The 12,470-nt window shown below is 44.7% G+C and overlaps 1 protein-coding gene across 5 annotated transcripts in view; it reads right to left on the reverse strand.

The window, feature by feature from the left end:
* TENM4 (teneurin transmembrane protein 4) overlaps positions 1-12,470 on the reverse strand; it is an 894,317-nt gene that overhangs the window by 632,604 nt on the left and 249,243 nt on the right. The gene's annotated exons all lie outside the window — the stretch shown is intronic.

A 12,470-nucleotide genomic window follows, 5' to 3' on the forward strand; every position in this document is an offset into this window, starting at 1 on the left:
AAAGAAGTGCTATTTTGTGATCAGAGCCTCCAGTTTAAAGAGGTGTTATTTTGTGATCGGAGCCTCCAGTTAGAAACACATCCTGACACGCTGTCCCTTTCCACTCTTATCACTGCTGAACCTGCCTGAGTGATTAACTGTTCTTTGCTGCTGTGATACATTTCTCGTAATGATTTATTACACTTTGATTTCATCATAACTACATAAATTTCAACTTTGCATTAAAAGTTATTGAACAAAGATGTTCTGAGAGGCGCTTAAATATCCCAATTCCTGCTCTTAAGTCTTTCAGGGTCAGAAAAATAAAATGTCTCATTGGAGACCATTCAAACTGCACTTGTTAAGAGAGCAGTAGGGTCAATCAGGGGTGCTAGATCTGGCCTGTGAAGCCATGTCGCCTGGCCTGCAGGGCTCCCCGTGGGTCTGAAAAGCTGGCGGAGCTGTGGCAATGTTATTTGCCACTTTGCACACTGCTGCCAGATTTCTGGACCTGTGGGAAACCTGTGGGGCTAAGGTGAAGTGAAGCCCAATGATAGCACAAAGGACTGATCCAGATGTGCAGGGCCAGGCAGAGGTGGCCCAGTGTAGGGCTGGGACAGTGCAGGGTCCAATTTGGGCACACAGGACTGGGCAGAGGCAGCACAGGGCTTAATTTGGGTGGGCCAAGCCAAGCAGAGGCAGTGCAGGGCCTCGTGGAGATGGCCTGGGGCCAATCCTGGCATGTGGGGCTCAATCCACCCTGCAGACTGGCCCTGCACTGCTCATCTGGCCCATGGGGCCAAAAAGTTCAGCACCGCTAATGTAAATAATTAAAATAAAAGGGAAAAATGATTGAATTGGCAATAAGATCAAAGAAAAGTTTGACTGTGGAAAGATCATTGAGATTCCACTATGAGAAACTGTAAATTAGGTTAAGCTAAACTGGATGGCAACACAAGTCAATCAAGCTTCACTCCAAATGCAAACCCATGGGATTATTGAGACTCAGCAGTTAATATTAGCTTCTATTGAAGTAGTCTATGAAATTATGGGGTTAAAAGGTACAACTCATTTTCTTCAAGCAACCCATTAGAAAAATTAACAATCTTCATGGCAGAAGCGGCTTGAGAAAAAAAAAATCTTAGAGAACAGAGAGATTATGTCAACTTAATGCCACTTGCGAAGGGAACAGTATCAAAAACAATGAGAAAATGCCTAAGAAATGTATGAGAGACAACTGCAAATAGCCATGGAAGAACTAAGACAAGCCAGTCTCAGAAACAACAAAAAAAGGACATAATAGCATAAGTAAAATTTTTTACTAATCAAAGGAAGACATTTGAAGAGATAATCAAGTTAACCACATCAACGCTGCATAGATTCAAGATGCCAAAGACAAAGTTCATCAATAAGAAACTCGAAAAAGAACGACAGAACAAATGAGAAGACCATTAAAAAAACCAAAGCACTAGGAAGCCCCAGGATCAGATGGCATCAGTAGTTCAAACACTCTGTGTTGCTGTACCCAGTAAAGGCGTAACAAGGCAGATCTGTGCCTGAACTAGCCACAATGCACACAGCAGAGTGGACCGTCACGGTGCCAATTGCAGCAGGATGATCAACTCCTGCGGCGCTGGCAGTGCTGGCAATGCCTATTTCTGTGCCCCCCTGCTGACCCAGGTGTTCCCCCTCACCCTCAGCTACGCTATTGTGAAGTATTAGTACAACACTTCCAGAAAGTCCCAGCAGTCCTATCACTTAAAGAATGACAAATGGTAGCACTGTGCTAATTATGAAAAACAAAAAGAAAAGGTTATCAGCCATTTCCCAACTACCATCCATAACCACATGTCTCTGAAGCTTTTGGAAACTGCTGAGGTTGATCACATTTGTGATCTTCTTAGTTAGATATGCCATGTGGGAGCAGAAAGGATGCAAACAAAATCTACGAGAGACCAAAGACCAAGTCCAGCTGGACAAACTGGATATGAAGGCTCCAGGTAGTATGAATAGATTGCAAGAAGGTCTTTGATTTAGCCCCAAATTCATGGATAAGGAAAGCACTGAAAAGGAAAAAGATTGTTAAGAGCTTTTCAAGTGAGAGCCACATGCAGTTTGAGTTAGGCAAACAAGGCACTTGAACTTCAGCAAAGTCGTAAGGCGGGGAGGATGGTCAAAGTTTAATCCTAAAGGAAGTAAATGACCCTGTATCTCATGAAGGAACCTACAAGTACACGGGCATTTTAGAATAAGGCTCCATGAGCCACACAGATGCTAAAAAGAAAATAATGTACTGTACAAGAGGATCTGTCAACTCCTGTAATCCAAGAACGTCTTCTGGGTATTAATATCCATTAGATTAATATCCATGCCATCCCTGTCATGTTTTACACTGTTTGCATAATAGACTGTGGAAGAATTAAGACAGCTGTGCAGGAGGACCAGAAACAACTCACCATGTACAGACCTTTACACTCAAAAGCCAACACAAACCGTGTCCTTCAGTGAGATCTGTACAGCCAATGCCATCTTCCTATGAGTTAGACATGATGGGGATCACAACCCTGACCCAGTAACAAAATGATACGGTGGAAATCCCCTGGGATGTTGCTTTGCAAATGAACAAGCCAGTGGAAATCAGAGAATTAGACATCCTTGGTGATTCAGAAGGCACTGAGATTGTTCCCGCAAAAATAAGATCATCATAATTCATACTCCTTGCCCCCTGGATAAACATCTGGCAGAGAAAGCAGAAAATATTAGCTGTAAGAATAGGGTTGCCAACTCTCCTGGATTGGCCAGGTGTCTACCAGAATCGGCCATCGATCTCCAGGTGACTACTGAAAGCAATCTGGGAGGTTGATATTGTGACTGGGTTGAACAGTACAATTAATGACATTACGTCATGTTGGAAAAAAGAAATCTCCCGGGATAGCTTGAGCCAGAGTTGGCAACCCTATGTGAGAATGGAATTAGGATGAACATATCGAGGCACAGATTAAAATGTACCAGCTGCCCTAGGTGTCCAGGGGTCTCTGCTCAAGCACCAAAAGCCCTGCAGCCTCATTGACTTGGGCATTTCCATTAACAAACAAAGTCCCCAAATCTGTTATTTTAAAGGCATCTTCCATATCATACTAACCCCTTGACTGCTAAGGATATGGTTGCTCCTGAGCTCAAGATGAAAGACTGCTAACTCATAAACAGTGACACCACATCCTGAGTCTTCGGTAGGAATTATAAAACAACAACAGGCATCCATTCAAAAGCCAATTGTACAAGCTGCGTTCCCCAGAACGCATCGGAAAAACCATTTTGTAACAATACAAAACAATTTGGAACATTTGCCAAAACCAACCTTTTCTTCCTCAGCCCTTCCATTAACTTAAGTGGAATGACTCATCTGCCGTCCTTTCCTCCTTTATAGGTGCCTCTACATTCCTGCAGTCAAGAAAGCCTAGCAACAACATTTCAAACTTCGGTAACCATATGGTACGTACCTGCAGACATTTTATGTGACACGAGCTATGTCCATCTTTTAGACCCTATTCAGAACGTGGTTTGTGAGATTTCATGTAGAATAATAAAAAAAAGAGATATCTTAATCCTTAAAGAAAAAAAAATTACTCATAAAATTAGAAGAGCCTCAACATGTCCTGTTTTACAGATGTATTTGTCATAGTACGTGCTCAAAAAAACTGGAATACCTACCCCAACAACATTTCCTTTTCTGCATTGAGTCTTGTCTCCTTAAAATGAATCAGTCTTGTGAGTCAACAAGGAATCAACCTGATCATCAGGTTTGACCTGCAATGAACTTAATTCAACGACCTCTGAATTAAGCCCAGTAAGTCCTCAAGTTGTACCAGGGCAGTTTTATGTTAAGCAAATGGTGGTCTTAGGCCAGTTCCTAGAGGGCAGATGGCCACATCACAACACATATTAATTGACAACTCCACTGTCTGACTCAGAAGAAAGGAAGGATGGAGGCAGTGGGGCTTAACAAACACAGCATTGGGCCAGGAATCAGGAGACTTTGCCACTGCATTGCAGGTGACCTTGAGCAAGTTACTTTACAATGTCTCAGTTTTTTCAACCATATCATGGGGATGTTGCTGCTTAGGTTTTTTGGATGATGCTTGGAGACCTACGTATGGAAAGTGCTATAAAAATTATTAGGGACTGGATTGGCCATGGAAACTGAACGGCCCTGGATATGGTAACCCAGTAAGTCAGGGCTGAGGTTGTTAACTATTTACTGTCTTTAATGAGAGTTAATCTTTAAGTAGGGATCAAGAGGTCAAACCGACCAAGCTCAATTAGCTTATTGATTAGGACTATAACAACTAAAATCAATCAGTAAGTCAGTTTTACACTACTACTCCAAAGGAATGGCCTACTTTAATGGCAGGAACCATGAGACACAATGAGCTCATTACGCATTTCAGGAACCCGTGTTATAGCCCACTTGTTTACAAAGGACAAACCAGTAGTATAGTCTATACATCCATCACAACTGTGCAGACCTGCCCATACCATTTTCTTATCTGGTTTCCAACAAAGCATTCAGGAAGGGGATTTGCAGGTATCAAATTCAGGTATAATTAGCCTAAGTTTGCCATGTTTAATGCACATTGAGGATGCACATGTGTAGATGTGTACCCATAATGTGCATTAAATTATATTAATGTGCATTAATAAGTCTCGTGTAGACACACCCTAAAAGTATTTTAGAAACATTGGTCATGGTTATACATGTTAGCTTAAACACAAGGCATGCTGGCAGACAAGGCATGTATTGACAAGCAGAACTGGCAGGACAGTCATAGTCAACCCTCTTGCTATCTAGTACCTACCAGGTAGAAAACTTGAGGACATAATCTCCAAGGGCGTATAACCAGGTACTTTTACAAACTGCCTTCAAATATAGCACTTTAAAACAATTTAAATGAATAGGCAGGTGGGAGTTTAGTGATTAATCTAAGTCCAAAGTTAAGGATCCAGAGAGTTAAGTTAAGAGAATTCATCTGCCCCGGGCAGGAGCAAGCTCTCTGTATGTAGTTACAGCCTGTTTCGAACCTTCTGCCTGGCACCAGAACATGGCAGATACAAATTCAATCTCTAACCATGATAGAGAGACCTTTTGCTTTGATTTTTTTTCCCTCACAACATAGCCCTGATCCCCAGAGCACTTTGAGATTATTCAGGTAAAATATGCATTTGGGAGCCTGCAGGAAAACAGATGAAAAGGGCCTACGTCTCCTCCCACTTACATGACCTTTGCGCCGACTGAGATGGAACCAGTACGGAGCCATACTGATGCAAAGGCACAATGAAGACCAGTCTGCTTCACTCCATGGAAAGCAGAACGGCAGCTCTCCCGAGCAGTTTCGGAGCTCAGGAGACTCATCTTCTGTTCTCGGTTTTGCTGCTCACCTCATGTGTGATGCTTGGCAAGGCTTTTCACTCTCTCTGTGCCTCCCGTTCCCTTTCGCTTCTGTCTGCCTTGTCTATTCAGATGGTAAGCCCTTTGGAGCTCTCCCTTCCCAGGCCTTATCTACAAATAAACATGCTCCTGCTTTAACTACTTCAGTGCGGTGAAAGTGGGGCAGCTCCACTTAACACGGCATTAAAGAGCTTACACCTAGATATGGAAAGAGGAATAAATGACAACAGCACGAGGCCCTTATTAACTGTGTCCCCACTGTGTCTTGTACTGACGTAGTTATTTAGGGAAACGACAACACCAAATCACTGCCCTAAGCATCATAGATGAACTTAGAAAACAATCAAGTTTAGAAAACAATCAAGTATAGTTAGTGCCAAGTCCCTGCAGCTCTGCCATGTGCCCCTAGTGGCTGGGCAGACCTGGCACTAAAGTTAGTGCTGGGTCGTGTCTACACATGTGTTAATGCACTTTAGCTAATTGCTTGCAAAGCACCCAACCCAACAGTGCTTCCACCCAGCTGAGGCTTGTACATGTTATCCTGACAGAAATAAGCAATAAAAACAATTCGACTGGAACTGCATATCTGCGCAGCTGTGCAATATCTTGGGCAGGCAACAAAAATGATCTAAAACATCATTCCCTTTTCTGTTTACCCAGCTCTAGGTGCAAAGCTCCTTTAGTTCAACTTTTCCATGCAATCAGCCACGCAAATGCAGCAGCTAGTAACTAAAGCTTCCCCAGGGGGGCAGTAAGTCCTTTGCTCCTTGGTCATGTGCTCAGTTCCCTCAGTTGCTTTTCCTCCTTGGATCTAGTAACAGAGCAGGAAAAGACACACCGGAAAAAAGGACAAGACCAATAATTAACCACAAGGAACTCAGTAACAGGGCTAGTTAGCAAGAGAGAAAAAAACCCAACCAAATTCATGTCAGACAGCAAAACACTGCTGCTCAGTGGTGTAAACAAGGAGCAAGGAAGCCATGCTCAGTCTTGTCTAGGGAAACAGGAGCGAACAAGAGTCCAGAGCCCAATCCAAATGAAAAGCTTTTCACCGTCAAAGGGAGCGTCATACTTTTAGCACATTAAACAAACCACTTTTTAATAATTCTCTGGAAACTCAGAAGCACGATATACAATACAAGCCTTTGTTTACCAAAGGTCTTAGATATCCAGAAGTCTTCTGATAAACTGGGGGAGGCAGGGGGAGACAGCCAGGTTTGGAAAGTCTCAGGGGCATTAACTAAACCTTAGCTAAGCAGGGTTTAAGGCAGCTTTGCAAAACTATCACCAGCTGATGCACAAACGTCACGTACCCTTCGTCAAAGCATTTCATGATAATAAAGATGTGTCATGTATACACACACACACACACACACACATCCCTACACCCTGTCACTCTGAATGAACTGTACATTTGAGGTCTACAGTACACTCAATAGAGGGTTTATCTTTGGGCTGATATCCTGCCCCATTGAAATCAAAGGTAAAACACCTATGGATGAAAACATGATGCTTGGATAGGACTTTTACCCAAGACTAGACTATGACCAGACTGGGACAGAAGGGTTGAGAAACCTGCTGCTGCTTGCATGGATCAGAACAGTCGATGTGCTCCCTTCTCTGAAGGAGGACGTTGGAAAGGCAGAAGGCAAGAGATGGGCCAGTATAAGTATCCCCTACCCTACCGCTCACTGGCACTGGGAGGCAGGTCCACTAGAATGAGCTTTATTTTAGTGGGTGACGATTATAGTGCACTTACACAGAGGTGCAACAAGAGGGACTGTGCCTGTCCACAGTACCATCCTCACCATCACCTATATATGGCTTTAAAACTAGGATCTTAGGGTTTCATATACTACGAACTATTTCCTTCATGTAAAGCCATTTCTGTGAATAAAACACCAGGAAAATTCTCCTCTTGTTTACTCTGGTTTAACACCTGCAAAACTGCATGCAGCTCCATGGGGCTGCTTTGTATATCACCTGCCTGAGAGAAAAAGATGGCCTCGTTCAAGAAAGAGAATGAGATTTCCCAAGTGCTCCATGTTACCCCAACTCTGCTTTCTCATTCACATCAGTGGTTGTCAGGAGACTCCGAAGGCGTGTCCAGATGAGCGCGCAGGTGCCATATGTGGTGCCACCGACCCGTCGGAGGCACCACACATTGCACATGCAGGAATTCCCTGCACTACTACTTTGCAGCGCCCAGGGGGAGGGGGGGGCTCTCGACCTCGGGAGTTCCCGGGGTCAAAAAATCCCACGCCAAAAAAAGCAGTGTGACACACATAGTGGCAGTGCATGCTGCTCAAAACTGGAGCCTGGCTGGCCGGAGCCACAACCCAGCTGCTTGCCAGGCTCCCTGCTGCAACAGCGCCATAGCCACAGCTCCCCGAGTCCCCCAGCACCCCAAATAAGGCTGCTGAGGCCAGCACAGTTGCTGGCCCCAGCCTCCCCTACCTCACCCAAAGTAACTTGCCAAGTGCTGGAGCATTAAAGAGTTCTCTGAGCAGTAGATGAAGATAAGATACAATCAAAGCTTATGTGACATTGCTACCCAGGGAGCTGGGCTGGCAGGTTTTGCTCAGGGGCCTTCTGCATATGAACATCCAAATGAAGACAACTGGGAGTCCCACTCATGCAAGCTGTAGGATCAGGTCCCTGGCAACTTCCCAGACAATCATTGTGTAATTGTAAGAAAGCAGTCAGCCCTAGCCTCAAACTGGCAAAGCCCAGACTACTTCTCAGTAGCCTAGCTGGCCTGGGAAGTTGCTCATGTTAGTTGAAAGCCCTTATTGGCCACCAAGGCAGGGACTATACGCATGGCATTATCTTCCCTGAAGCCTCCACTTCCTTCTCTAGTGAGCCACACCACTGAATGGGGATGAGCATGATAACATGCCCAAGAGGAGCTGGGAGGGCTGGGGGGCTTGACAAGAATGGCCTGCTGAAAAGGGAACGGATGCAGAACGTCCCGAGAAAAGGCACAAACGGGCCTTGTGCTTCTCCTGGCCTAGAGGAAGCCACTCCAGCTGTTCCCCTCAGCAAAGGGGAAAGTGGTGGCTAACAGCCATATGCAGGAGGAACAGAAAAGGATGTGCTACTAGCCAGAGGGCAGTTCATCTCTGGAACCTGTGATAAGAAATGTGAAATTGGGGGCAAGATCTCTTCATGTGCAAAGACTGACATCTCTCCATGAAACGGTAAGGAGGGAAGGGCACATCCTTCCCAGTGTGGAAGAACTGGGCTCTGATTCTTGCCTATGGCCCTTGCCAAGATAGGGTAGTGAAAGCACCTGGATACTGGGGCACCTGTACATCAAGTTAGACCCTTCATGAGAGTTAGAGTAGCCTAAAAAGGCACCTGAAAACCATCCAGCAAGAAGCAGGTGCCAACAGACTTCTAGGAGTGAAATATCCTAGGGAAGGGAGACACTATAGAGGGAAAAGACACAAAGATGTATATATTTCTGCAGATTCACAGGCAGAAACAAACATAGTTCTTTCCAGGTGCTTTAGGGTTAATCAGGAAACAGCCTCATACTTTTTGTATATAAAATACTCGAGTACTCATAAGCACCAGTGGGTTTTTTTTCCTAAAACATTTCTAAGTTGGAAGCATATTATATAAGATCACTTTGGGCTTTTCTCTATGTACTTTCCCCCCTCCCCTTCATCTCTGGCCATGTGCTCTGATCCTAAAGCTTCTGCATGGGACTGCTGGCAAGAGATAACTAAAAGCATTGCAGCAGGAGACATCATGGGTCTGAAAGGGTTACAGTCCCAGATGTCCCACATTTGTAGCTCTCCTCTAAGCCTCTCCAGGCACATAGCAAAAATGTGCTGCTGTGCTTCTTTTCATGTTAAGCATGATAAAATCAGGTCATTTAAGACAGAAGAAGGGAGTGGGAAGGAAAGCTTGCAGAAATGCCAATAGGAAGAACTCATCGTAAATATAAGACCAAAGGTGTGTTTTCTTAGTGGATTGCAAGGTGGGAGACTGAAATTTCTGAGTAATAATCCCAGCTCTGACACTGACTGACACTTATACAGTCTTGAGCAAGTTACCCCAGCAGTCTCCCTTTATTTCTCCTTCTGGGAATATTATATCCTTGCTACTCCAAAGAGACAGGAGGATTATTTGGCTATTGTGTGTAAAGTCTTTTGTATAGAACAAGAGCTATGTAAACACTAAGCATTATTGCTATTAATAATAATAAACGACCCATTACCTTGCTACCTTCTTGACAGTCCTTTTGTTCTTTCAAGGGAAATCAACCCCTTTCTATCATTCTACCTTCAATTCAAGAGTTACAAAGCTCTTAACCATCTCTTCTTATCATGGACAGCACTCACTTGACATGAAAATTGCTTAAACATAACATCTGTGCTATAGAATATGTTTCCTTGGTTAAGTCTTTTATGTGAGTCACGTTAAATGATGTGTTCATCAATAACAGACACCCTTTTCTATTTTAATACAAGGATTTTGTTTTAGCTGATCAGGCCCCGGTATTTTGCAGCATACTATAGATTGTAGGAGGCCGATTTTGAAACTCCATTATGCCAGCATGCCTGCAGAGCTACTTTGGGCTTACAACAGAGAAAGCGAGATCATAACCTGGCTTTCAATGTCTCTGCAATGGCTGTAGCTGTGCCCTTTCAGCTTAAACCTGCAGGCTGTTTGTTCCACGAGTATCGCACGAGCCCACATGTGCACCCTTTGTGATTATGGGCCCAAGCCATTCTCTTTTCCATCGCGCACAAAACTCGTGTTATTTGCTCTGCCCAGGTGGTTTAATCAATTCCCCAAGCAAAATGTACTAGGTTTCTGGAGAGGCCCTGCAGAATGGAGCTGGAAAACCAACATTTGCCACCAGTTTGTTTGGGTGCCTGTAGATGTGTGGGATGTCAGCTGCAAAGCGCTGTAATTACAGCACATCAGAGCCAACTCAATCAATCGGGTCTGCCAGAGCGTGGTAACTAGCACACTCCAGCAGCTTCGGCACCTCATGTATTCAGCATCTCTGCGCTTCAAAATGGCAGCAGGGATGTTTTAACTAAAGCTCATCAAATGAACTTTAGTTAAAGCACTCCCACTGCCATTTTGAAAGGCAGGACACCAAAAACATGAGGCTCTGTGGGCAGCTTAATTTGAAGGGCTCCCGAGAGCCAGTCTAATTAATGCAGTCCCTGTCCCTGGAGCACGCGTAAAGATGCTCCTTAATTTTAGGTGATGCCCTTTGGGTTCTTGGTATGGGAACAGACTCCCTACCCTCCAGGGTCAAAATCCTTATGGGCAATGATAACTAACTCCCTTCAATGTGGTCAAGCGGTTAATTAAATGCTTAAATGATGCAAATCTTTTGATCCTTTACCTTTTCATAATACAAATCTCAGTGCATTTGACACAACCGTACTTTTGCTCTTTATATGACAAGCTTTCTGTGGACAGGAAATATTGCCATCTGTCCAGGGGAAAAAAAGGCCAATGATAACCTAGGCTCCCCTTTATTTAATGTGCATGTCACAGAGAAGATGATAAACATAACCTAATGAGTGATTTTCAGCCTTCACTGAGTTGCTGCAGAGGGCTAGTCACCTGCCATGTTTTACATCCTTTTCCTTTCAATAGCAAGCTCACCCTGTGCGGCAGGACAGACGCTGTGAGAACTGGTGTGACCAGTGCAGTGCTGCAGTTACAGGGAAAAGCAGGCTTAGAGATGAGATAGGAAACAGGAATTGATTGAAACCTGGCTGAGAACATCTTCCCACAGCACTAGTTTCCCTTCCTTAAATGCTTGTACAGAAGGAGGTAAAAATGCAGTGTCTGTTGTCTCAACAACCTCTGTTTCTGTCTTCCCACGTTCTCTCCATCCGAGGCAAAGGCGGTACAAGAAATCTGCAGGGTCCAGCTTACTTCTACTCGTTCACAGTAGAGCTCCAGGCCTCCTATCTTCTGGCCCTAGCCACCTAAACTCCTGAACCAACCTATTTACCACTGCTGATTTTCAGGCGTTGAACGCCTCCTTCTTTCTTCTCTGTCTCAGCATGTTCCCTCAATCTTTCCCAGTAGTGAAACCAGAGAGTGGATAAGTGGGGCACCAGCCCTGGGCATCAACTTGGCAGGGCCACTGGCACTGACCTGGTAAAGCTTCCTACTTATGTCTCTAATCTTTCCTCAGATCTATAAAGCTGATGCTCCTTCCTCATTATCTAGCTCCTTGGGTGCAAGCTGTGCAAAAGACAAAAGTGGCTTGCCCAATGAAGTACAAAAAGAGGCAGGCACCTACTGCTGCAGCAGCTGCTGCACTAAACACCAGGGCTCAGAGTCACTAAGCAATTTAGTTTAGGCAATGCTGTGCAGTGTCTCCTTTAAAATGTAGGCCTGTGTGCTAATAAGTGAATTATTAAAAAAAACAAAAAAACACCCCAGTTAGGTGTCCTTAAGCAGCTGCAGGTCCAGATTCACAGCAACATGGCATGCTGAACAGTGGGATGCACAGGCCAGCACAGGAAGTAAGGGAGAGGGGCAACCTCATGGAGCTAAGCAGCCTTTATGCTCTTGCATGGAGTTAATCGATTCTGTTAATATAGGATTTACAGTGTCAAAATCCTGACTAGACTCAATGGCCTGAGGCTATCCCCTTTTTGAATCACAACTAGGAGAGAAGAAGGAGGAGGGGGAGGAGAAGGGAGCACCCCAGCTTGTAGCCAATGCCTGGTCAGCTTATTGACCCATAAAGTGGCAGCCCTGGTCTCTACCCACTCCTCAGCCTGAAACCACATCCTCTGTTTTCCCAGAAAGTACCTTAAAGCTGTGAGCTGAAGGCACCCTCCATTGAGACTGGGACACCAGGCAACCAAAAGCCAAAGACCCATGGGGTCAGAAGGATAAAGCCCAACTGTGTAGCCCAGTGAAATAGGAGCTCCCTACTCCCTGTCCCTGGAAAGCCCTAGGATCCTTGCAAGGAAAATGTTGCCTTAGCTACTGCTCTAGGCATAGGCGGTGGAAGGGGGGGCACTAACAGGGCTTAGACCCCCCCCCC

Source organism: Gavialis gangeticus, unplaced genomic scaffold (assembly GCF_001723915.1).
Source record: "Gavialis gangeticus isolate Ggan-Ray unplaced genomic scaffold, GavGan_comp1, whole genome shotgun sequence".
Classification (NCBI taxonomy): Eukaryota; Metazoa; Chordata; order Crocodylia; family Gavialidae; genus Gavialis; species Gavialis gangeticus.